Genomic DNA, 27,481 nt, shown 5'->3' with positions numbered 1-27,481 from the left:
CTAGATAAGAACAAGGAGTCCCCAGATTCTCTTCAATAAGAAAAAGCTAATTTGCACATCTGAAGACTGCCAGTTTTAGGTTGACAACTGACAGCTCTAGGGAAGAAGCATTCACCCAGAGCTGCAGGACAGGTTCCAATATGAATCATTCACTTTTATAAAGCACTGAACTGTTCACACAGATGCAGGGAAGGAGATTGATCACTCTACTACAGATCAGAGAAAGAACCCAGACAGTCCGAGCAGCTTGTCTCGGGTCCCTGCTAGGGAGAAGTGGCAGATCAGAGATGGGAGTCCATGCCTTCAAATGCAGTGGCCATTCAATCTCTCTGTGAGTGTCTCCAGGACAGGTTGCCATTTGTGTCCATAGAATATACACTTGAACACTTCTTCTGAGTGTGACATGCTCTGTGGAGGGAAATGTCCATTACCTGGGGGCACAAACATCTTTCTTGGAGAATAATGTGATTGGAAATTCCCATTGCTTCTCTTCCTTTGAGATGGAAACAAGTTGGGGAGAGGTATGTAGTGAACAACTCAGAAGAACCAATAACCAAGCTAAGTTAAGGCATATATTCAGATGGAATTCCAGTGGGTTTGATTTCCACATGAGATGCCCAGCTGCATTTTTCCATCATTTTTTATGGGCTTCTAAGGAGCTGTGAAAAATACCTGGTCTCTAGGGACCAATGTTCTGAAGTAAGCAGCTAGGAAAAAATCCTTCTTTAATATGTCTTGAAGTGAATTCACGATTGCACCAGAAATATATCCTAATACAACATGAGCACATCAATAACCCAAAAAGCAGAAGTGCTTCCAAAGCATTTCAAGTGGATGTTTGATTAACATCTCATAGCCCTAGACATTTGGAAACTCTCTGCATCCAGGTTGCACAGAAATCCAGGTGCCTGGCAAAACACGGGGTGGGTCACTGAACTGAAGTTAGAGCTTATGGCTTTGCAAGGAGCAAGGGTTGGCAACCTCTTAAAAATGGGGAGTGGTAAGTCTGTGATCTTTGTTCTGGCAGAGCAGTCAGAGCACAGGCCTAGGGGGCCTGGCCATATCTCTATATGTATTCCTTTGGGTGTGGTATGGGCGAGCATGGGGAGAGCCTATGGCAGGGATCAGGGATGGGTGGCTGGGGATGAGTGTGTAAAAAGTGTCTGTTACTGGAGTAAATTTCAGAGGACTCACCTCAGCTCACCAGTACGTCTCTAGCACTTTGTGTTGAATTTGTGAGCACCTATTTTCTTTATGTTTTACCTTCCTGCTACCTGTTTGTGGCAGACACTATTGGCTGTCAATGCATCAGCGATAGCCTGCACTTTCTTTCGCTCACAGGACTTTACTGTAGTCACCCTCCTCTAAGAGGTTGCATTGGCTGGGTCCCTCCCCATACTAGGGAGGGAAGCTTCACTGGTCTAAGTTAATTATAGTGGTGCAATTCTAAGTGAATGAAACTACGGAATAATCATAACTTGGAGTGAGATGGTTGGGGATCAACAAGGCTTCCAGTTGGCCAGAGGGTGGAATCTGTGTAAGATTATGTGTAAGATGATGTAACCTGGAAATATAGATTAGAATCAAGCTATTGGGGTACTTTGAATGATAGGCCAGGAAATTTAGATTTTGCTCATGTCATTGTTTGGTTCAGATAGTTTATTTGGAAGACCATCTCTGGGGGCACAAGGGAAGAAGTAGAAGTGAGATAGGGAAAGGAGAAAACAATGAAACATTTGTTAAATGAGTGATTTGCTTCTGTGAGCAATGGGAGCTCAGTCCTGCTGGGCCCCCTGAGAAATGGAGAAACACACTTTAGAATCCATCTACCAGGGATGAGGAGACTGAGAAATTCAGCAAGTGATTCCCAACCCCCATCAGCTGAGGTTGCCCTCAGCAGTGTTGACTTTTCCCAACTTCTGGGTTATACCTTTTGTAAAACAAGCTCCTTTGATGCTGGAGAAAAGTTTTAGCAAGAACAGAAAAGAGACACACGCCTTTGAAGTGGGAGACTGTCTTGGGAGCTGCATGTTGTAGGTGAACCCAGGCTGAGGGGAGGTGGACCCAGCCACAAACAGCATCTGCTACATTCAGACACAGAAAATATTTGAATAGGTAAAGGACATAATTAGAAGTTATGTTGAAGATTTTTTTTTTCTGTAGACAGTGTATATGATGGGTGGGAATTCACATTTTTATTCAAAAGACAATTTTGAGTCCTGTGCAATATGCTAGGAATATAAGGAATAAATCTTCTGACTTCAAGAAGCTCACTATATGGAAACTAGGGCTATTTTGTAGAAGATGAGGAGGTTGTGCTAATGGTCAAGTGTGAAATAATGAGGAAGCAAATTAAAGTCATGGCAAGGGAAGGCAGAAAAGACAAAATGGTTGGAGATAAAATTGCAGAGATCAAATGAAGAGGTCTCAATAGTTTCTTGGACAAGGAGGTTGAGAGTGAGGGAGAATTCATAGATGGCTAAAGTTTTGGTTATGGCTATTTGAGAATATCACACTGCCAACAACAGAATCTCAGATGCTGAGAAAAGAGCTATATTGGAGGATGGCACAGAGGCTGGGAAAATGATTACCATGGCAAAGAGACAACATATGCACATGTCTGATTTCCATTAGCCATTTATTAGAAATGGCTTTTGTTTCAGGAACCATGCCAGTCACTGTACTAAAGTCTAGTTACAAAGACTAATGGAAAATGGTTTTTGTTCTCAAGGGACTTACGGACCCTTTGTGAAGGAAGTGGTCTTCTAGATATGTGAGGAGTCATGATCAGACCACTAAGGGAGGGAAGAGAGTGTTAAGAAAGGCTTCTTGAAATATATGATATTTGAGTCGAGTTTTTTGGGGGTGTGGGGGAAAGAGATAGATAAAATACTTTTATTCTAGAGGGCAGTCTCTATGTATATAAATAAAACCACAGTTTGAATACCTATGGAGAAGGACATACTAAATGATAAAAGATATTCATGGCTTTTAGGCTGAAAAGTTTAGTGGGCTCTTGATTTTCTGACTTCTAACATAAAATCTTAAAATCAAAGCCATCTAGTTTTTTAATCTCACAAATATTTGCAAATAAAAAAATTAAGTAGAATTTTTTATTTGTTCTATTTTATCAAAGCAAAATCTTGTCAAAATTATCACAACTTCCTAGTGTTCTGAGCTGAGATGTGAAGGACAGACAGGAGTCTTCCAGGCAAAGACAGGCATGGTCTAGATCATGGTTGCTATTGATAATTTATGCCACAGATGATAAACAGCCATAAAAAGGGCTCCATGTAAGGGAGTGTTACAATCAAATGTGTGTTTTAGGAAGATCCATGAGGCAGCGATGTGGGGAACAAGGGACCAAGGCAGGAAGACCATTTGCAGATGCTCTACAGCAGCCGTTTTCAAAGTGTCTAGGGATGCTGGTGGTGCTCAACATCTTTGTGGAGGTCCATGAGGTCAAAACTATTTTCATAGTTACTAAGATGGTATTTGCTTTTTCACTTTCATTCTCTTACTGGTATACAGTGGAGTTTTCCAGAGGCGAAGTGGCTGGTCAAATGTGCTTATTTTTGTGTTTTAAACATTCCTTTCTACTTTCTAGTTAATTTCTAAAGTGGCCTATGTCCAATATGGTAAATATTGATTGGTATAACCCTCATGAACAAAAGCACTTTGAGATTCTCAACAATTACTGAGCGTATAGAGTTTTAGGACCAACAAGTCTGAGAACTGCTTCAGAAGTCTGCAAACTGATGTTCGCTCTCAACAAATGAGTCATTAGTAACAAACAAAATAGATATTTACCAACTTGATTTGGAAAAATAGCCATTTAAGGAAGGCAGGCAGAAATGCTCCAGTTATTTGGGTAAGAAAATGCAGGCAGAAAATCGGAGAATGTTTGATTGATTGCTTGAGCAAACCCAAGGATAGATGAACAGATGGATGGATTGGGAACTCATTTGAAGAAAGCCAGTGTTTGAGTGCCAGCTCTGAGTGGGAGGAACGGGAACCTATCTGGCAGAACAGGGGAAATGAGCGGAGACAGGAAGGCGAGATATCACACTTACTGACTCCCAGCCCATTCTCTGCCTGGCCACAGACTCTGCCCCTTCTGCATTTGCACACTCACAGATTCCATCTCCGTGAGATTGACCACAGGCCTTCTCCACCTCACTCTACCCTATGCCTTATCTCATTTCTGTGGTAATCCTTTTGGGAAACGACCAATGATGACTTTACTTTTGGGACTGAGTTTATTTCACTTCAGCAACCATGTAGCTTGAGGACGGTATTCTCCCTCCACCCCAATTCCACATAAGGCAAATGACTGCATCATTACAGAGGCAAAGAGCACATATATTTCTCCAGAAATGTAGTAAATGTTAAAGCTGGTTTTATGAGGGCTCCTTAGCTGTAATCTGATTCCCACATGATAATGTGTTGCAAATTACTAGTACATGCTCTTTTCAGAAGTCTGCAAACTGATGTTCGCTCTCAACAAATGAGTCATTAGTAAAAAACAAAATGACCCTTCACATTTCTGAATGCCAATAAACCCAGGTTTTAAATAAAAAAGTCCTTGGTGAAATACGTTTGGTGGGCTCGATTTGCTAAAATGCACAGAGCAGTAATCTGTGGCATGCAGAAACTGCTATCTAGGAGTGATTCAGACAGAGGTGCTTTTACTTCTAGGGTGAACTTCTAGACCATGCTGTCCTGGAATGGCGAGGGCTGCAGCGCTGCTCAGGGGCTCCACCATGGCTGTACTTGTAAGCCAATCACCTGAGACCTTAACCCCTGATCCCCTCTGCCAGCTGTTCTTCCGAATTGACCACAACCTTAAGCTTTTGCAGGGAGGAACTTGCTACTACTAACATAGAAACTCACAATCTCTGTTAAGATGGTAACAGATTAATCTCTATCAAGATGTGTTAACAGCTTAATAGGGCATTATTCAAATGTGTTAGGTAGAACCCACAGTTCTGGGAGGTTAGAAAAAAGTGTGTCATGGTAAAATAATTTTTAAAAACTCTTTTTGACGAATCAGAACATATTAGCATTTTAAAGGCTCTGAAGTCCTTCAATAAAGATGCCCATTTAAATTACACTCATTTGATCAGGTGGCAGAGTCTACGTGCCTGCTTCCGTTTTCTAAAAAGTTACATTTCCCAGGACTCCCCTGGAGGCTGGATACAGGCATATGACCTAGACAGGACCAATCCATGAGACCTGGGAGAGGAAGTCAGCACGTCCGGAAGGAATTGCACCATTTGATAAGCATGGTGCTGCAGGTGTCCGGTCTTCCCAAGGTGGCTGTGATGGAGTGCCTGGTGTCCACTCTCAAAGGCTATGGTTGCTCAGTCACATGTGACAGCAGTGGTAGTGATGTCTCTGCTTGAGATGTACCACAATGCAATTGGGCATCATTTTCTGCCTGGTTTCGGGACTGTTTTATTCCTGGCTGTGTAGCACACAAGTCTGGCCTCCCAGGGAATAATAATAACAATAATAATGAATTCGCTTGCTAATTAAGCTAGATAGAGTGAATTCAGATTGCAATTAAACTTTGACTGGTACACTATGGCAGCTATCTAATACTTAAGAATATCCCACAAAATTACTGGTTGATGGTATGTAAGTTTGGAAATGCTTTTCTTCAAAAATAGGACTTGGGGAGAGTCCGAATCCTAATTCAAAATAATGCAAGCTCTAAGGGTGGGAATTTCTGCTCCGTGCCAGGTGATATCTGTCATGCTGGCTGTACAACATGCTGTGTTTTTTGCCGTCTTTGGACTAGAAGCCTTTGATGTACTTTCTAGATCTACAATCCTATGAACACGTTAGCTGGACTAAGCATCTGTTCTTTATCTCACACCCTAGCCGGCCTTTGTGAGAAAATACAAATGTGTCAATAGTTTGATTGCCTATTGGGACTAACAAGAGGCTAGAGATTTATACATGAAATCATTCCACAGTGCAAAAAGATACAAAATTAAATGCTACATTTTTAAGCTTAATATAGCTAACTTATTAAACACATAAATCAAAAGCAATTTTTTCCATTATTTAAGATTTCTTTCTTTAAATTCATGGCTCATAGGCTAAATCAGTTTTATCTAAATTGAATTCATGGACATGTTTTATTTTGCCCAGACAGGGTTTTGTTTAAAGGGAATTAGTGGACATTTGGAAAACTAGGACATTTGACCTTAAAAGTTAAAAGAGCTGGCACTATGTGTGGAGATCATAATACTATTCTCTGATACAAAGATGTTTTTCTTTTTGTTTTATGATCCCTAAAATTATTCTTCGCAAAAAGACAACAGCTATCTGGTTCATTTTTGTTTTAAGTTCCCCAAATGCAAACATGCCCAGTAGCTCATGAGATGAATAGAAGAGCACCCACCTGATTTCTCATATAAATGGGATGGAAAGAAGAAGGGGGAAGCAGCAGAAGATGGAGGAAGTCAGAGATGGAGATTGAGAGTCTGAGTTTTAATCTGGTTTGGCTGTGTCCCTACCAAAATCTCATGCCAAATTGTAATCCCCACATGTCAGGGAAGAGACCTGGTAGGAGGTAACTGGATCATGAGGATGGTTTGCCCTATGCTGTTTTCATGATAGTGAGTGAGTTCTCACCAGATATGATGGTTAAAACTGTGTACCAGTTCCCCCTTTGCTTTCTCTCTCCCCTGCTACCATGAGAAGATATGCCTTGCTTCCCCTTCACCTTCTGCTATGATTATATAATAAGTTTCCTGAGATCCCCAAGTCATGCTTCCCGTTAAGCCTGCAGAACTATGAATCAATTAAATCTCTTTTCTTCATAAATTACCCAGTCTCAGGTAGTTCCTTATAGCAGCGTGAAAATGGACTAATCCAGGTTTGTCACTTGATCTTCCTGAGAGTGAGATATCCAGCTGGTAAGAGGTAGGTCTGGAAATGGAATGCATTCTATGCCCACTGTAGTGCTCTGCTTACTTTATCATGCCCCTCCTAATGAAATATAAAGTTAGATATTTCTTAATACAGGGGAGGAAAAAGGTTAGAAGGGTGAGGGCAGGTCTATGGAAAGATGAAATTTACATAAACTAAAGCTCTCTCCTTACCTAGAACTTTGTGACATCTCATTGCTTCTTAGGGACATCTTTGATCTAATCCTGTTAAATGATGAGAGAAAGATATTACTTTAAACAATGGATTGTGGGAATGAACAATAAAGGCTTCCCAAAAGAAGAAATTCCTCATGTGATGCCATGCATAAAAATGTGATAGTCTTCTATTAGTCAGGGTTCTCTAAAGGGACAGAACTAGTAGGATATATATATATATATATATATATGAGTTTATTAAGGAGTATTAAACTCATATGATCACAAGACCCACAATAGGCTGTCTGCAAGCTGAGGAGCAAGGAAACCAGTCCGAGTCCCATAGCTGAAGAACTCACGGTCTGATGTTCAAGGGCAGGAAGCTTACAGCATGGGAAAAAGATGTAGGTTGGGAGGCTAAGCCAGTCTAGCCTTTTCACGTTTTTCTGCCTGCTTTATATCCGGGCCATGCTGGCAGCTGATTAGATGGTGCCCACCCAGATTGAGGGTGGGTCTGCCTTTCCCAGACCACTGACTCAAATGTTAATCTCCTTTGGCAACACCCTCACAGATACACCCAGGATCAATATTGTGCATCCTTCAGTCCAATCAAGTTGACACTCAGTATTAACCGTGACAAGTCTATTAGTTCAGCAGTTAGAAACTTACATACTTTCTGTAGCCAGGAAAGTAAAGCAGGTTAGTTTTAAGTCTGTAGGCTGATGTGGTGGCCATGGTATGCTCTGGATTATTTATCCCTTTTCAAAGGGGGAAGCCACTACTAAGTTCCATCCTACTGGTGCCATGGGAGAATGCGGCCTAATATCACCCAAGATTGAAAATTTTCAAGAGAAGATGGAAATCTGGATTTTCGTGTGAAATGTTCAGCTTAAAAAACAAAGAAAAACAAACAAAATCTATGAGCCACCAATATGTAGTCTCTGTTTAAAACCATTATTTGACTAGGCTACTTACAAACAAACGTAGAAACAGGGTTTCTACTCCAGAACATGGCAAAAAAGATAATAGAAACCTTCCCTTAGTAACAGATCTAGTAATTGTAGATGAGATATGAAAATCAACATTTTAAATGTTTAGCCAAACTCTTTAAAGAGTGAGATAAAGCCCTGGAGTGGTGACCCTAAGAGCTGATGGTATGCCTATCCTGGATTTGGGGGTGATGTAGTTTCCTGTCTTAGTGACCAAGAGACTTGGGTTATAATGACTATTTAGGAATAGGAATTGAGATCTGGGACCCACAAGAGGCTCACAAGCCTCCTATGGAGCCATGACTCTTAAATGGTTAATGCCTTATTAAAAGGAAAAACTATAAATAAATCCACCCATCAACATAAAGCTATGTCAGGGAATTGGTTATTTTAGCCTTGACTGTGGTTGGAAAAGAGTTCACAAAGGTGCAGGAATCCTGAAGCTAAGAAATTAGTGAAAAGTGCGCCCAAGCCAGTGACAGCACTGGGCTCTCTGGCAATTAAACACAAAACCTCTTTGGAAGGCAGTACCCTTCACCAAGGACCATAGATCATTTCCACATGAAAAATGCCTCAAACTATTAAAATTAAAACCCAGAAGTTATGCCTTAAGGCTCAGGACTAGGGATTCATCCTAGGCTAGTTGCAAAACTAAAATAAAACTACTCCAACAGCCTAAAATCAAGCTTCATAAATCAAGTTCATCTGCCTGTAATTTAACTACCTTCTAAAACAAAAGTTAATGTTCTTCAGAAAAAGATAACAGAATCCAGAGTCTCTATAAAGTATCACCCATAATATCTAGTATGAAATTAAAATTTATTAGACTTACAAAGATACAGAAAAGTATGACACATAGCCCAGAGAGTAATAAAAATAGAAAGAGACCTACAGAATAATGAAATGTTGAAATTAACCAGATGTTAACACTGACAAAAATTTTTAATATAGCTATGATAAATATGTTAATGAATTTACAGGAAAGCATGGGTATAAACGGTGAAAAAATAGGAAATTTTCAGAAATGATATGTAAGTTGTAAAAAGAAGCAAATGGGAGTCCCAGAAGTGAAAAACAAAATCTTTAAAAAATTCATTTCCTGGGATTAACAGGACATTTAACACAACAAAAGAAAGGAGTGGTGTTCATGAAGAAAGGCCAATAGCAAGCATCTAAACTGAAGGACAGAGAGCAAGAGATTTTTCTTTTAACTGAGCAGAGCCTCAGTGAGCTGTGCAATTGTCTCAAAAGGTCTGACACATATTTAAGAAGAAGAGGAGAGAGAATATGGAGCAGGAAAAAAAATTGCAACTATATTATCTAAAAAATTTATAAATTTGATTGAAAACAGCAACCCACACATTCATGAAGCTCCACAAACCCCAAATAGGGTAAGTGCAAATAAAAACATAATTAACTGTATCATGGTCAAACTGCTGAAAACCAAAGAATAAATCTTAAAAGCATCAAAAGAAAGAAGACATATTATGTAGAAGTGTATAAACATGATGGCTAGTTTCTATAGGAAAAAATGAAGCTAGAAGACATGAAACAACATCTTTAAAATCATGAATGGAGGGTCCATTCCAAGATGGCTGAATAGGAACAGCTCCGATCTGTAGTTCCCAGCGTGATCCATGCAGAAGATGGGTAATTTCTGCATTTCCAACTGAAGTAGCTGATTCATGTCAATGGGACTGGTTGGACAGTGGGTATAGCCCAAGGAGGGTGAGACAAAGCAGGGGTTTATCGCCTCACCTGGGAAGCGCAAGGGGTCGGGGGACTTCCCTTTCCTAGCCAAGGGAAGTAGTGACAGACTGTACCTGGAAAATCAGATCACTCCGGCCCTAATATTGTGCTTTTCCAACAGCCTTAGCAAACGGCACACCAGGAAATTATACCCTGTGCCTGGCTCAGCTATGGAGCCTTGCTTACTGCTAGCTTAGCAGTCCCAGATAGAATTGCCAGGTGGCAGCCTGACACAGGGAGGGGTGTCAGCCATTGCTGAGGTTTGAGTAGGTAAACAAAGTGGCCTGGAAGCTTGAACTGGGTGGAGCCCACCACAGCTCCTGCCTGCCTCTGTAGACTCCACCTCTGGGGGCAGGGCATAGTTGAACAAAAAGCAGCAGAAACTTCTGCAGACTTAAACGTCCCTGTTTGGCAGCTCTGAAGAGAGCAGTGGTTCTCCCAGCATGGAGTTTGAGCTCTGAGAATGGACAGACTGTCTCCTCAAGTGGGTCCCTGATGCCCAGGTAGCCTAACTGGGAGACACCTCCCAGTAGGGGCCGACTGACACCTTATATAGCTGGGTGCCCCACAGAGACGAAGCTTCCAGAGGAAGGATTGGGCAGCAATATTTGCTGTTCTGCAGCCTCCGCTGGTGATATCCAGGCAAACAGGGTCTGCAGTGGACCTCCCGCAAACTCCAACAGACCTGCAGCTGAGGGACATGACTCTTAGAAGGAAAACTAACAAACAGAAAGGAATAACATCAACATCAACAAAAAGGACATCCACACCAAAACCCCATCTGTAGGTCACCATCATCGAAGACCAAAGGTAGATAAAACCACAAAGATGGGGAGAAACCAGAGCAGAAAAGCTGAAAATTCTAAAATCCAGAGCGTTTCTTCTCATCCAAAGGATCACAGCTCCTTGCCAGCAACGGAACAAAGTTGGATGGAGAAAGACTTTGATGGGCTGACAAAACTAGGCTTTAGAAGGTCGGTAATAACAAACTTCTCCGAGCTAAAGGAGGATGTTCGAACCCATCTCAAGGAAGCTAAAAACTTTGAAAAAAGATTAGATGAATGGCTAACTAGAATAAACAGCATAGAGAAGACCTTAAATGGCCTGATGGAGCTGAAAACCATGGCACGAGAACTATGTGACACATGCACAAGCTTCAGTAGCTGATTCGATCAAGTGGAAGAAAGGTTATCAGTGATTGAAGATCAAATTAATGAAATGAAGTGAGAAGAGAAGTTTAGAGAAGAGTAAAAAAATGAACAAAGCCTCCAAGAAATATGGAACTATGTGAAAAGACCAAATCTACATTTGATTGGTGTACCTGAAAGTGATGGGGAGAATGGAACTAAGTTGGAAAGCACTCTTCAGGATATTATCCAGGAGAACTTCCCCAACCTAGCAAGGCAGGCCAACATTCAAATTCAAGAAATATGGAGACTACCACAAAGATACTCCTTGAGAAGAGCAACCCCAAGACACATAATTGTCAGATTCACCAAGGTTGAAATGAAGGAAAAAATGTTAAGGGCAGCCAGAGAGAAAGGTTGGCTTACCCACAAAGGGAAGCCCATCAGACTAACAGAAGAGAGTGGCGGCCAATATTCAACATTCTTAAAGAAAAGAATTCTCAACCCAGAATTTCATATCCAGCCAAACTAAGCTTCATAAGTGAAGGAGAAATAAAATCCTTTATAGACAAGCAAATGCTGAGAGATTTTGTCACCACCAGGCCTGCTGTACAAGAGCTCCTGAAGGAAGCACTAAACATGGAAAGGAACAACCTTTGGTATGTTTTTGCAGTGGTACCAGCCACTGCAAAAACATGTCAAACTGTAAAGACCATCAATGCTACGAAGAAACTGCATCAACTAATGGGCAAAATAACCAGCTAACATCATAATGACAGGATCAAATTCACACATAACAATATTAACCTTAAATGTAAATGGGCTAAATGCCCCAATTAAAAGACACAGACTGGCAAATTGGATAAAGAGTCAAGACCCATCAGTGTGCTGTATTCAGGAGACCCATCCCACGTGCAAAGACACACATAGGCTCAAAATAAAGGGATGGAGGAAGATCTACCAATCAAACGGAAAACAAAAAAAAGCAAGGGTTGCAATCCTAGTCCCTGATAAAACAGATTTTAAACAAACAAAGATCAAAAGAGACAAAGAAGGCCATTACATAATGTTAAAGGGATCAATTCAACAAGAAGAGCTAACTATCCTAAATATATATGCACCCAATAAGGAGTACCCAGATTCATAAAGCACATCCTTAGAGACCTACAAAGAGACTTAGACTCACACATAATAATAATGGGAGACTTTAACACCCCACTGTCAATATTAGACAGATCAATGAGACAGAAGGTTAACAAGGATATCCAGGACTTGAACTAAGCTCAGCACCAAGCAGACCTAATAGACATCGACAGAAATCTCCACCCCAAGTCAACAGAATATACATTCTTCTCAGCACCACATCGCTCTTATCCCAAAGTTGACCACATAGTTGGAAGTAAAGCTCTCCTCAGCAAATGTAAAAGAACAAGAAATCACAACAAACTGTCTCTCAGACCACAGTGCAATCAAATTAGAACTCAGGATTAAGAAACTCACTCAAAACCGCACAACTACATGGAAACTGAATAACCTGCTCCTGAATGACTACTCGGTAAATAACAAAATGAAGGCAGAACTAAAGATGTTCTTTGAAACTAATGAGAACAACGACTCAATGTACCAGAATCTCTGAGACACATTTAAAACAGTGTGTAGAGGGAAATTTATAGCACTAAATGCCCACAAGAGAAAGCAGGAAAGATCTAAAATTGACACCCTAACATCACAATTAAAAGAGCTAGAGAAGCAAGAGCAAACAAATTCAAAAGTTAGCAGAAGGCAAGAAATAACCAAGATCAGAGCAGAACTGAAGGAGATAGAGACACAAAAACCCCTTCAAAAAATCAATGAATCTAGGAGCTGGTTTATGAAAAGATCAACAGAATTAATAGACTGCCAGCAAGACTAATAAAGAAGAAAAGAGAGAAGAATCAAATAGATGCAATCAAAAATGGTAAAGGGGATATCACCACTGATCCCACAGAAATACAAATTACCATCAGAGAATACTATAAACACCCCTACGCAAATAAACTAGAAAATCTAGAAGAAATGGATAAATTCCTGGACACATACACCCTCCCAAGACTAAACCAGGAAGAAGGTGAATCCCTGAATAGACCAATAACGGGCTCTGAAATTGAGGCAATAATTAATAGCCTACGAATCAAAAAAAGTCCAGGACCAGACAGATTCACAGCCAAATTTTACCAGAGGTACAAAGAGGAGCTGGTACCATTCCTTCTGAAACTATTCCAATCAATAGAAAAAGAGGGAATCCTCCCTAACTCATTTTATGAGGCCAGTATCATCCTGATACCAAAGCCTGGCACAGACACAACAAAAAAAGAGAATTTTAGAGCAATATCCCTGATGAACATCCATGTGAAAATCCTGAAAAAAATACTGCCAAACTGAATCCAGCAGCACATCAAAAAGCTTATCCACCACGATCAAGTTGGCTTCATCCCTGGGATGCAAGGCTGATTTAACATATGCAAATCAATAAATGTAATCCATCATATAAACAGAATCAAAGACAAAAACTACATGATTATCTGAACAGATGCAGAAAATGCTTTTGACAAAATTCAACAGCCCTTCATAATAAAAACTCTCAATAAACTAGGTATTGATGGCACATATATCAAAATAATAAGAGCTATTTATGACAAACCCACAGCCAATATCATACTGAATGGGCAAAAACTGGAAGCATTCCGTTGAAAACTGGCACAAGATGGGGATGCCCTCTCTCACCACTCCTATTCAACATAGTTTTGAAAGTTCTGGCCAGGGCAATCAGGCAAGAGAAAGAAATTAAGGGTATTCAATTAGGAAAAGAGGAAGTCAAATTGTCCCTGTTTGGAGATGACATGATCGTATATTTAGAAAACCCCATCGTCTTAGCCCATAATCTCCTTAAGCTGATAAACAACTTCAGCAGCCTCAGGATACAAAATCAATGTGCAAAAATCACAAGCATTCTTATACACCAATAACAGACAAACAGAGAGCCAAATCATGAATGAACTCCCATTCACAATTGCTTCAAAGAGAATACAATACCTAGGAATCCAACTTACAAAGGATGTGAAAGACCTCTTCAAGGAGAACTACAAACCATTGCTCAATGAAATAAAAGAGGACACAAACAAATGGAAGAACATTCCATGCTCAAGGATAGGAAGAATCAATATCATGAAAATGGCCATACTGCCCAAGGTAATTTATAAATTCAATGCCATCCCCATTGAGCTACCAATGACTTTCTTCACAGAATTGGAAAAAAACTACTTTAAAGTTCATATGGAACCAAAAAAGAGCCCACATTGCCAAGACAATCCTAAGTCAAAAGAACAAAGCTGGAGGCATCATGCTACCTGACTTCAAACTATACTACAAGGCTATAGTAACCAAAACAGCATGGTACTGGTACCAAAACAGAAATGTAGACCAACGGAACAGAACAGAGGCCTCAGAAATAACATCACACATCTATAACCATCTGATCTTTGACAAACCTGACAAAAACAAGAAATGGGGAAAGGATTCCCTATTGAATAAATGGTGCTTGGAAAACTGGCTAGCCATATGTAGAAAGCTGAAACTGGATCCCTTCCTTATACCTTATACAAAAATTAACTCAAGATGGATTAAAGACTTAAATGTTAGACCTAAAACCATAAAAACCCTAAAAGAAACCCTAGGCAATACCATTCAGGACATAGGCATGGGCAAGACCTTCATGACTAAAACACCAAAAGCAATGGCAACGAAAGCTAAAATAGACAAATGGGATCTAATTAAACTAAAGACTTATGCAGGCCGAGACGGGCGGATCACGAGGTCAGGATATCGAGACCATCCTGGCTAACATGGTGAAACCCCGTCTCTACTAAAAAAAAAAAAAAAAAAAAAATACAAAAAACTAGCCAGGCGAGGTGGCGGGCGCCTGTAGTCCCAGTTACTCGGGAGGCTGAGGCAGGAGAATGGCGAAAACCTGGGAGGCGGAGCTTGCAGTGAGCTGAGATCCGGCCACTGCACTCCTGCCTGGGCTACAGAGCGAGACTCCATCTCAAAAAAAAAAAAAAAAAAAAAAAAAGACTTATGCACAGCAAAAGAAACTATCATCAGAGTGAACAGGCAACCTACAGAACGGGAGAAATTGTTTGCAATCTACCCATCTGACAAAGGGCTAATATCTAGAATCTACAAAGAACTTAAGCAAATTTCCAAGAAAATATCAAACAACCCCATCAAAAAGTGGGCAAATGATATGAACAGACACTTCTCAAAAGAAGACATTTATGCAGCCAACAGACACAAAAAATGCTCATCATCACTGGTCATCAGAGAAATGCAAATCAAAACCACAATGAGATACTGTCTCACACCAGTTAGAATGGCGATCATTAAAAAGTCAGGAAACAACAGGTGTTGGAGAGTATGTGGAGAAATAGGAACACTTTTACACTGTTGGTGAGAGTGTAAACTAGTTCATCCATTGTGGAAGACAGTGTGGCGATTCCTCAAGGATCTAGAACTAGAAATACCATTTGACCCACCAATCCCATTACTGGGTGTATACCCAAAGGATTATAAATCATGCTAATATGAAGACACATGCACACATATGTTTACTGCAGCACTATTCACAATAGCAAAGACTTGGAACCAACCCAAATGTCCGTAAATGATAGATTGGATTAAGAAAATGTGGCACATATACACCATGGAATACTATGCAGCCATAAGAAAGGATGAATTTATGTCCTTTGTAGGGACATGGATGAAGCTGGAAACCATCATTCTGAGCAAACTATCGCAGGGACAGAAAACCAAACACCGCATGTTCTCACTCATAGGTGGCAATTGAACAACGAGAACACTTGGACACAGGGCAGAGAACATCACACACAGGGGCCTGTCATGGAACAGGGGGAGTGGGGAGGGATAGCATTAGAGGAAATACCTAATGTAAATGACGAGTTAATGGGTGCAGCACACCAACATGGCACATGTATACCTATGTAACAAACCTGCACATTGTATACACGTACCCTAGAACTTAAAGTATAATAAAAAATATATAAAATCATGAATGAAAAAATACCAACTTGAAATTCTATATACAGCAAATATATATGTGTATATGTATATATGTGTATGTACACATATGTAATTTAGATAAATAAAAGCGGAGAAAATTCGTTGCCAGCAGCCCCATATTACCAGAAAGCCTCACAGATATTCTTTGACTGAAGAAAAATAATACCAAATGAAAATTCAGAGCTACAGGAAGAAAGGATAAACATTAAAAATGGTAAATATTTGGGTAAATATAAAAGACTTATTGGACTTGGTTAACAGTAGCATCTGTTCTTCAAAGCACACCACTGGGAAAACAAAAGCAAGTCACAGAATGGCAGAAGTGTTTGTCCCGTGGGACTGCTCACATGGTTCTCACTGCTGCCACCCTGGAGGGATGGGCTGGGACTAGTGCTAGAGAATAGCCAGAAGAAAGCACCACGGGGGCTTGACCTTCGGGAGCTCCCTTTTCCACTCTTCAAGCCAGGGCTAAGGGGTGTCTCCTGGAGATTTCTGTGTACATGCTGGCCCTGGTCTCACTTCCAGGTTTCCAGCTGCCTTAAGTCTATGCTGGGGGACACTGGAGGAAAAGTGGGAAGCTCACCACCTATTTGGTGATGCCTTGAATTCTGGTCCTATTTCCCAATTTCCAGAATCCTACAATGGCTGTCCCAGGTGCTAGAGCTCCATTGGGGAAGAGAGACAGGGTTCAGTATGCTTTTCCCTCTTGAACCATGGTCCCATGAGCTAAGTATTGAGCATGGTAAGCCTGAGATTACCCAGGTGGAAATGCATGTCTGGAGCTTTGAAACGAGCTCTGGGCTAGAAATAAACATTTGAGCCTTCAATGTATAGATGTTCTCATTTATGGAAGTGGATGAGAGCCATCAGGGATAGTGTGTAGGATAACGGAAATGGACTGTGACTAGAACCCTGGAAACGAGCAACATCTAAGTGGTGGGCAAAGGAAGAGTAGCCAATGATGAGGGGTCAGACAGGCAGGAGAAAAACCAGGACACAGACCCAGGGGAGACAAGTCTCCACTCCAGCTCTCTTCTGGCTGTGCACACCAGTGTTGCTCTCTGTGTTTGGCCAGCATTTCCCAGGGTTCTGTCTGTACAGCACCTGTATCAGAATCACTGGTGGGGGCGGGGTTGGGGGGGTGGGATGTCAAGCATGTTGAGTCTTAGGCCATGCTCCAAACTTCTTTAATTACAGGCATAAGTGGTGGGGCCTGCCTGCCTGAGTTTAAACTAGCTGTGCAGGGATTTCTCATGAACAGTTGGAAAGCCACTTCCCTAGGCTAGGGAATGTAGGGACTCCTGAGCCTGTCACCAGCATAAAGAGAAGGTGCTGAACAGAGAGAAAAGTAAGAGAAGAGGAGGAGAAGGGAGTGATGACGAGGGAAAGAGAGAGATTCCCAAAGTTTGGTAAGTGGTGTGGAAGGAGAAAGAAGAGGAAGGGGAGATTAAGAGGAAGAGAAGGAAGAGGAGGAAAGAGACCCTTTATTCTCTTATTCTCATTATTTCAAAGCAGACATACTTGGAGTAGCTGAATCTTGGGTTCCTCTTCCATGTTTGCAGTCTGCTAAGAGTCCAGCGCAAGCCTGCAGGGCTCCAGGCTGGGTGAGGGGACAAGGAGACGGGTGGAGTGCAGCCACTGCAGCTGTGCTGAACATGATGCTGAACGTGATGGGAGTGAGCAATTTGAACTGACACTATCCTTCTTTAAACAGCATCCAACGCTAAGTGAGCCCTGTTGCTTTTACATGACTCAATCAACATAGGTTAATTGGTACATTTTGTGCCAAATCCAGTAGTCATGTTTTATGCTGTGTTGCTCTGGCCAGACAACATCTGTTTGGAAGGGGAATGAAACTTGCTGAGGCAAAGCTACACACATCCTTTTCTCTCCACCCCACTCCCAACCTGCTTACTAAAGAGTAAATTTAAGAAATCTTTTGAAAAAGTCCAAAAGCTAATGTCAAGTAGAAACCACATTAGATGAAATGGGAATTCATCACCAAAAGTGCTTAGAGAAAAAGCATTTGACCCCTTTTGAGCCTCCAAATAATCCACGCAATGCAAGTTTTCTTGGCCTTCACTTGCTTTCTTCTCAACCTTGATTCTTTCCTGTGAGTACCTCCACAACAGTGGCCATGTCTCCATCTTCACATTGCTGGCTCCCAGTACAGTGCCTGGCACATGTGAGGGGTTCAAAACTTTTGCTGAACTAAGCTTAACTTTCATTCTAGTGTTACTTTAACATGTCTGTGTTCTCAGTGTCTTCTATATTTCTTCTTTCCTCCTTCAGATTTCTCCTGATCTTCTTCTTTTCTGTTTATTTTATTTTCTTCTTCTTTGCCCTTTCTGTCTTTTACTCTTCTCTCTCCCAGGGCCTAATTATTGCCAGAAAAGGACCAAACTGGGAACCAGAATGTGGAGAAAGCAAATTCTTCTAGCCTCTTCCAAACTTTCTTCCCTCCCTCTTCTTCTTTCTCCTTCCTCCTCATTTTCCCTTCCCTTGTCTTTTTCCATTTCTCTTCCTTTTTCCTTCCCCCATCTGCACCCTTCAGACTTCACTTTCTAATATCCTCCATCTAGAAACATCTTATTAACATGAAGGATGCAGTGCTATTCAAGTCATTGGAGTAAAAGCTATTTTTCATTTCCTAATAATACCCTGTCTTTAGTGATTCTTAATTTTGAATAAATTCTCCTCTACATCACAAACACAAATTCATTCTAAGGTGCAACATGGCAGTGGCTCATGCCTATAATCTCAGCAATTTGGGAGGCCAAGACGGGTGGATCACCTGAGATCAGGAGTTAGAGACCAGCCTGGCCAACAAGGTGAAACCCTGTTTCTACTAAAAATACAAAAATTTACCAGGCATGATGGTGCATGCCTGTAATCCCAGCTATTTTGGGGGCTGTGGCAGAATTGCTTGAACCCAGGATGCGGAAGTTGCAGTGAGCCGAGATTGCCCCACTGCATTCCAGCCTGGGCAACAAAGTGAGACTCTGTCTCAAACAAAACCAAACAAAACAAAAAAACAAAAAAGGTGCAACATGACCCATTTGATATACTTCATTCTTCAGTATTCTTAATTAGTGAATACTCTAACTTTATGGATAACTATATCTTCATCAGCATTCCATGGACTATCTAATGAAGTGAGCACTCAACGGATTTGACTCAAATCCCTTGAACAAGCTAAATGGAATAGTGCACTGCCCCTTCATCTCCAAGACAATCCATTGTGTTATTTTGTTCGCTCTTCTATGAACGATGATCAAATGCTTATGAATAACAACTGTGCCGGAAATGCCTAAGATTAGGGGTTCATAGATAAGTGTTTTAAGAAACACTTAAAGACTTATTTAATTCCATAATTCTTTTGACTCACTGTGTTCTCATTGGCAGTTCACAGCTTTCTGTATAGCCTAGGTCCTTCGGCCATCCCGAGGTTTTGTTCGTTGATAGTTAATGACTCCTGGAAATGTAAGGAAGAAAACAAAACTTCAGACCAGTTCAGAAAAGATGAGCTTCTGGTGGAACTATATTAATTTTCAGGAAGAAATAATGTAAGAGTGGAAGAAGGAAACCAATACTGTTGAACTCCTTTTACGGAGTTGACAGAAGTAGCTATGAACGATTATATGTTATGATACAACTTGTAATGTGTTAACTCTTTTAATCCTCTCAAAACACTGTAAGGGAGGAATTATTATATTATAGATGAAGGAACGGAGACTCAGAGGGGTGAGCAGAGTTGTTCAAAGTCACAGAGCGAGACAGTGGTGAAGCCAGGATTCAAACCCAGGTCTGGCCAAGTCCAAAGCCCATGTGCGTTCTAGTGCACTCTACTCGCAGTGCCTTAAACCCAGTGTGGGACTGTAAACACAGCCTTTCTGCCTGTCTCTTGTCTAATATTGTCTCTTATTTTGTTTCATCAATAACAGCACCTCCCATTTTATGGTGCTTTACAGACATTTATCAGGTGTTTTCACAGACACTGTCTCACTTAGTCCCCACAGCAATCCTGGGAAGTACTAGTGTTATTGTTTGCAGTTTACAGATGTAGAAACTGGGATCTGGAGTGATGATGGGGTTGGCTTCTGGTCAGACAGCAACTCAGTGATGGGGCTGATTCTGAAAGGAAGATGGGGCTGGGCCGGGTCACTGGGAAGCCTGTAGGGCAGATCCGGGAGCTAGGATTGGTGAAAGACAGGTCAAAAGGGTCAGCGCAGGAAGGGCAGTGTGGCTGGCTGAGTATTTCATTCAGAGGTGAATTCTATTTTCTGTGAATTGCAGAATTTTCTAATAGTTCTGTTTCCCATTTTGCTGTTTAGGGCACTTATATGATCCCCCTAACTCCTGACTCTGAACATTCTTGCTTCACCCAGGGTCTTGTGCTTTTCTTTCTATGTTCATCTCCTTAAAGCATGGCTCATTTTCTTCTTCCATCTGCACAGGCTTGATTTCTGATGCAGGCCCTCACCATGTCTTACTTGAATAACTGCAGTCTTCTGTTAGGGCTTCCGGTCTTCAGCCAGCTCCACTGCCCTGTTGTTCACACTAGACTGATTTTCCTAAAATACAAATGTGGTCATAGTTCTCGGCTTAACATTTGTTAGTGGTTCCCAATCTCTTTTAGGACTAGATCCAGCCTCCTTATTACAGTGAATGGTATCCTTCATAACTCGAGCCCTTCCCAGCCTCCCCGGGACATCAGTGCCACAGCAGTGCCGAGCTGCTGCTTGATCTCACACCCCTCTGCATATCACACATCATTGTCCCTCTGCTTGTAGTTGGTGCTCTCTCCTGTTCTCCTTCAATTAACTGCCAGACAGCTGCCTTCCCACCTCTCTGGTGTTGTCTCCTTTTCTAAAGACCCAAGCAGACCTAGGGCTACCATTACATATGCACTTGTGGGTCTGCAGGGCGCTCTCTCTCCACCAGTTGCAGGCACACTGGTGGGAAGAACTTTATCTTTTCACCTGTAATTCTTTCGCTCCCTGCAACATCCTTTCCTGGATGCAGGGGGACTTTTGGTAATCATGAGGAGGCGGCTACTGTTTTTTGTTTTTGTTTTTTTTTTTTTTCACAATAAAGGGCAGGAGATTAACCTCTTCAGTGTGAGAGTGTGTTTTTGTTGTTTTTCTGTTTTGTTTTGTGGGGTGACCTGGGGTAGGGAGAGTTCCGTTCTTAAACCACCTTGGTGGCATCTTCCCCTTTAATCCCCGCCTTTAAGATGTATACAGCTTTCTTTCTCCTCCATTTAATGTGTTGACACTCATAAAAGTTGTGAGAAGAATGCAAGCTTCCATGAAGTTCAAAGTTATTGGATTTAGATGAAAAAGACATTTGTAGGTCTTGAGAGTCAAAGAAATGCCACCCACAATAGTGAGGCAGCAGCCAGGATAGGTTCTGACCTGGGCTTTACCCTGTTCTGTGAGCACAGCAGGGATATAAGCTGTCTAGATTCCGAGCATGATGAGTCTGTATTTTAATTATAATGCTCTAGGAATAGGCATTAATTCATACAGTCAGCATCCTGGCTAAAATCCCTGCTTGTGATAGTCATCATCCCCAAACATTGCATAGTCAGAAACCCTGGGAAGACACAGAATTAAACATATAAGTCTTTTAGAGAATCAAAACTGTGTCATTGGTATTTTCAAGTTAAGAATCTCTACTTATTTGGTATATTTCATTAATGTTTTAAAGGAATTGCCTATTAGAATAACAAGTCAGCTTTAAAACACCCACTTCAGAGGCATAATTGAATACTTTTTGATTTAGACTTGTGGTTTTAGATAAAACTTTAATGTGTCAAAGAGAATTCAGCCTCGCCAGATGCCTCTGGCAGTCAGATTGGGGCCCATGATTCATTTGGGGCAATGAAAACTTGTGGTACTTCTAAGTGGAAGCAGCCAAGAGCAGGCATGTCTCCTCCATCTCTCCTTTCCTCGTGAAAGTGATCTGGTTGGTGCGGGCATTGGATGGGAGAGGCCATGTGATCCACACTGGATTTGCCTGAAGGAGAAACACACCTGGATTGTGTTGTGAGAGAGCATGAAAGACTGAATTGTCCACTGGGGATCCCACATGTCCTTACCCCAACAGCTGGGCTTCTTCCTCCCTCTTTTATTGTGCACATGACCTTAGCCCCTAACTGTTCCACTCCACCCCTTTTGATAAAATTCAGATCATCCAAACCATCACGCTAATTCACTAAAACAATTCCTCCCCCTTCTCAAACTCTTTTGACAAACCACTGCTGCTGATGGCTGAACTTCAGCTGACACCTTCTTGCTAAAGCCCTACAAAACATTCTGCTCTCCTTCCCCAAGTTAGAACTCCACTTTGGATCCTTCTCATGCCTGGCATTTTTGAATAGAAGCTGATATGAATGGTGCTCTGCTTGATTTTTCCCGAGCAAGGACGGGATCCCCAGTGGACAATTCAGTCTTTCATGGTCTCTCACAACACAATCCAGGTGTGTTTCTCCTTCAGGCAAATACAGTGTGGACCACATGGCCTCCCCCATCCAGTGGTTGCACCATCCAGGTTACTTTCACAAGAAAAGGAGAGATGGAGGAGACGTGCTGTTCTCGACTGCTTCTACTTGGAAATACCACAAATTTTCATTGCCCCAAATGAATCATAGGCCCCACTCTGCCAGGGGTATCTGGTGAGGCTGAACTCACTTTGACACATTTAAGCCATCAAGATTTCAGGCTTAGTTGCTACCATACCATAGCCTAACCTATGCTGGCTAATCAATTTACTAAATTTGTAAACAACATATGAACATTTTCTTAAATTTAAGATTCATCACGTTTAGAAATTTGCTTGATTACATTTTCAGTAAATACTTAAATGCATGGGAAGTTTTACTATTAGAAAACTAGGCCAGGCACAGTGGCTCACACCTGTAATCTCAACACTTGGGAAGCCACAGCAGAAGGATCACTTGAGGCCAGGAGTTTGAGACCAGCCTGGTCTACATAGTGAGACCCTCATCTCTACAAAAAATACAAAAGTCAGCCAGGCATGGTGGCACATGCCTGTAATCCTAGCTACTTGTGAGGCTGAGGCAGGAGGATTGCTTGAGCCCACGAGTTTGAGGCTGCTGTGAACTATGATCACGCCAGTGTACTCCAGCCTGGGCAACAGAGTGAGACCCTGTCCCTGTCCTCCTAATGCCCCACTCCCCACCAAAAAATGAATATTAAAGGGCTTAAAAGTACTTATATTTGTAAGTGTAATTGAAAGTATTCAAAGATGTTTAATTAACTTGGTTTATAAAATAAGACCAAATATTATTCAAGGACTCCTTAACTGTGATTGCTAAAATTTGCCAGAATTTTTTATTTTACAAGTAAAATATGATTTATAAGACAAACACAAAAGCCTAGAGATGAACTACATTTTAAAATATGGAACTTTAATAAATCTAACATCGCTGTCTAAACACCAGACCAACCCCTGAATGATCTTTTCTATGCATAAAGTGTATACTCAAGAATATGTAAAAGATCTCATATTTAGTAATTTGCTATAGAACCAGGTAGAGCTGACACTGACTGATGAGCTACATGGGGGGAGGGGTCGCTATGCAAGGAATAGTGGGATCTCAGAAGGAAGGGTCCAAAGGATGGAAAGTGGTTGGCAACGGGAAGAGAGAATTTGCAGGAGTGGGCTCCAGGAGAGAAGTTCTTGCTGTGGAGGGGTGGCCAAAGAGTGTGCATGGAGATACAGGGTAACTCAGAGAAGTCACAGAAGCCCCCTGAGTTCTTAGCATGCTGAGAATCTAAAATAGATTCAATGATTCAATATTTCCCTCATGGGTCACTTCCCCCACTGACTCCCGTTCTGGTGTTTTTCCACTGGGAAAGAATAGATCTAAGAGAGTGACACTGGGGGCCACCTGACTAGCTGAATAAGAAGACTACTATCACTACTGTGCCCTTCTGCCCTGACATCTTCATGATAAGGGCTAAATAAGAATAAGCCCTTACATGTGCATAGGACTTTAGAGTGTACAAAGTGCTTCATAAAACTCCCAAAACTTATTCATTTAACTTTCACTATAGACCTCTGAAGTCTTTATTTCTGCCACACATTTAACTTCATCCCTAGTTTGCATACATGGAATCAAAATCTCATAAATTTCTAAATCTGTGGGAGACCTAAGAGATCACCGGGATCAAGCCATTCTTTCAGTAGATGAAGGAACCAAGACCCATAATAGTTAAGTGATTTTACTGAAGCCATACAGCTATTATGTATGTCAGTCAGATATTTTTGTGTTTGTTTCTTTATTACTTCCAGATATCTCTGAAGCTGATAGACTGGGCTTAAAATAGAAAATATGTATATAGGGGAAGTGGAAAAGGAGGTTAGAAAGATGAGGAATAAATCGACCCCTGCCTAAGGGCACGTGTTTGCAAATTGGATGAACTAGTTTGAAACAATGAATTTCCAAAGGAATTCAGATTTTCTGATGGTAGCTAATGATCTATGAATCTCAGTGACACTAGCTCAAGACATTCTCCATCATGGATTACACACTAAAATATTTGGAAATGGGGGCTGTGGTAAGCCTAAGATGGGCTCCAATTATCCTTGCTTCCTTCTGCAGTCTTCTCCCCTTGAATGTGGGCTGGACATAGTGACTCACTTCCAATGAGTAGAAAACAACAGAAGTAAAGGAATGTCACTCCTGAGATTAAGTCATAAAAAGACTATGGCTTCTTTCTTGAGTATGCTCTTCCTCCTTCTCTCTCATCCCTCACTCTGGAGAAAGCCGGCTGTGTTTATAGTCAGCCCTGTGGAGAGGTTCATGTGACAAGGAACTGAGGGAGGCCTTCAGCCAACAGAGGGAAACAGAGCCCTCTGTTCAACTGCCTGTGAGGCCTGGCAACCACCAGGTAATTAGGCTTAGAGCTGGTTTCACCCTGGTGGAGTCTTCAGTGGAGACCACAGCCCCAGCCCTAGGTGACTGCTTAACTGCAGCTTCATAAAAGCCACTGAGCCAGAGGCACCCAGCTGGGAAATACTGGGATTCCTGATTCACAGAAACTGTGAATACTATGAAACTGACATGATAAATGTTTTTTTACACTGCTGACTTTGGGGGCAATTTGTTATGCAGCAGTGGATAACTAATACAAGAGTGAAATAAGGACAAAAGAAACTTTAATTTACTGGTTATCTTCTCACTTTGATCAATGTGTATCACAGTCTCAAAGACATACTTTGGAGTGCTTTTAACTTTTCTTTAGCACTGTTAACAATAAGCTTCCAAATCGCAAAATTTAAAAATTATCTATTTTCCCCATTAAACATGTTGCTTGCCCCAATTATGGTTAAAAATACATCTTGGGGCCAGGTGTAGTGACTCACACTTGTAATTCTATCACTTTGGGAGGCTGAGGTGGGAGGATTGCTTGAGGCCAGCAATTTGAGACCAACTTGGGCAACATAGCTAAACCTCATCTCTTAAAAACAAAACAAAACAAAACAAAACAAAAAACCCCAACAACTTGGTAATGAAAAACAATACTGGGGACCAAGTTAGGTATAAAATATTTCACATTTACCATATTTAGATGCAAGGTCTAGAAGAATTGTTCTGAAGATATGATGCAGTTGGTATTTTAAGTGTAAATCACAGTCTAGATCAGACTGCTTCTCTCCTTCCTGGAGGCCACTCCTCACCAGCTGGTTAGCCCTGGAAGGTGCTCAAGGAGCCCCTGCACTTTTGCTAACATCACATTGCTTATTCGAAGAGCTGTGGATATGCCTGAAAAAGACATAACAAATTCCTATTTTATAACCGCATTTAGAAAGAGAAACATTTCCATATTCTATCCCCTACCCATCCTTTCAGCCTGTGATCAAGTTCAGCCTGAAAGATGGAGGTTTAGAGGAAAATAGAAATTGATTGCAGTAACAAGTGTGATGAATAGTGTGCCAGGAGAAACAAACCTAGACTGAAGGTGTGAGCGCTCGAGTTTACAAAGTCAAGTTTTGCATTGGTTTGGCTGGTGGGGAAACTCCAGAATGCCATGCAGCGGAAATGAAAAAGTAACATCTCAGAATCTCTGATCATTCTGGATGTCTATCAATAAACTAGCGTGGCAGATTAGGGGAGAATAAGTCAAGAAGAATTACGACCAGTGAAGATTAAAAGTCAAGGTTCTTATGACGAAACAGTTTGTATCTGGGGGCTGGGTTAGAAGCCCAACTAGTTCATTTGCCTCACTTTTGTGTTGCTAATTTCTTTAAAAACAACAATAACAAAAAAAGATCATCATGGCAGATGGGAGGCAGTACTAGATTGCAGATCCGATTCAGATGGATAGAGCAGTGTGTGGAGGCTTGCATTATGAATTTTAGCTCTAGAATGACTGCAAGAATAAACCAGGAATCCCGAGAGGACCCACAGACCCTCTGAAGGAAGCGGACTGCTCCTGCAGGACCTGGGAGACATTCTAAATACTGTGAGTGCCCAAACTGCAGAACTGGGAAAGGGAGACCGTCTGCTCCTGAACACACACCCCCACGGGAGTAAACGAAGGCCTAGTTTGCGGGAGAAGTTTTCTCTTTTTTTTTTTGAGACGGAGTCTCGCTCTGTCGCCCAGGCTGGAGTGCAGTGGCCAGATCTCAGCTCACTGCAAGCTCCGCCTCCCGGGTTTACGCCATTCTCCTGCCTCAGCCTCCCGAGTAGCTGGGACTACAGGCGCCTGCCACCTCGCCCGGCTAAGTTTTTGTATTTTTAGTAGAGACGGGGTTTCACTGTGTTAGCCAGGATGGTCTCGATCTCCTGACCTCGTGATCCGCCCGTCTCGGCCTCCCAAAGTGCTGGGATTACAGGCTTGAGCCACCGCGCCCCGCCAGTGGGAGAAGTTTTCAACCTTACCTGGAGCTGAGCCAATTTAGAGAGCTGAGCAAAATACAAGGGTAAAGGAACAAGCGGGAAAGGCCCCAGGAGCTTGCTGGGTCCCCAAGCAGGCCATTCCTGCCTGGCACTACAGGGATCCTTCGGGAGGGCAGCCAGAGGTGTGGAGGAAAACACCACAGGGAAAAGGAAGTTTCCCGCCGAAATCTGTAACCATTTGAACCCAGCGAGAAGCTTCCTGGCCGGAACTCAGGGGCGGGTACAAATCTGGTGTGCAGACTCCACATGCAAGGGAAGAACCAAAGCTGTGTTCTTTCACAGCTGGGAGGCAGGTAGCCTGGAGCAAGTTCTCAAGCCCTGCTCACCCACTCTCTGGAAACAGACTTAGGGTTGTTAGTGGGTCACAATGGGCGTGAGACCGGCCCTTTGAATTGTGTGGGAGCTGAGTGAGGCCTGTGACTGTCAGCTTTCCCCCACTTCCCTGACAACCTGCATGACTCAGCAGAGGCA

General features: G+C 41.8%; 1 long non-coding RNA gene across 1 annotated transcript; it reads right to left on the bottom strand.

Annotated features, from left to right (window-relative positions):
* Positions 1 to 18,602: 18,602 nt before the first annotated feature.
* LOC141408992 (uncharacterized) lies at positions 18,603 to 25,873 on the bottom strand. The gene is made up of 2 exons (XR_012426973.1): positions 25,671 to 25,873; positions 18,603 to 19,552 (listed from the first exon to the last, which is right to left on the bottom strand). It is a non-coding gene; the product is annotated as an uncharacterized lncRNA (long non-coding RNA).
* Positions 25,874 to 27,481: the final 1,608 nt, after the last annotated feature.

The sequence above is a fragment of the Macaca fascicularis genome, chromosome 17 (assembly GCF_037993035.2).
Source record: "Macaca fascicularis isolate 582-1 chromosome 17, T2T-MFA8v1.1".
NCBI classification, from domain to species: Eukaryota; Metazoa; Chordata; class Mammalia; order Primates; family Cercopithecidae; genus Macaca; species Macaca fascicularis.
This window is presented reverse-complemented; position numbering and strand designations above follow the sequence as displayed.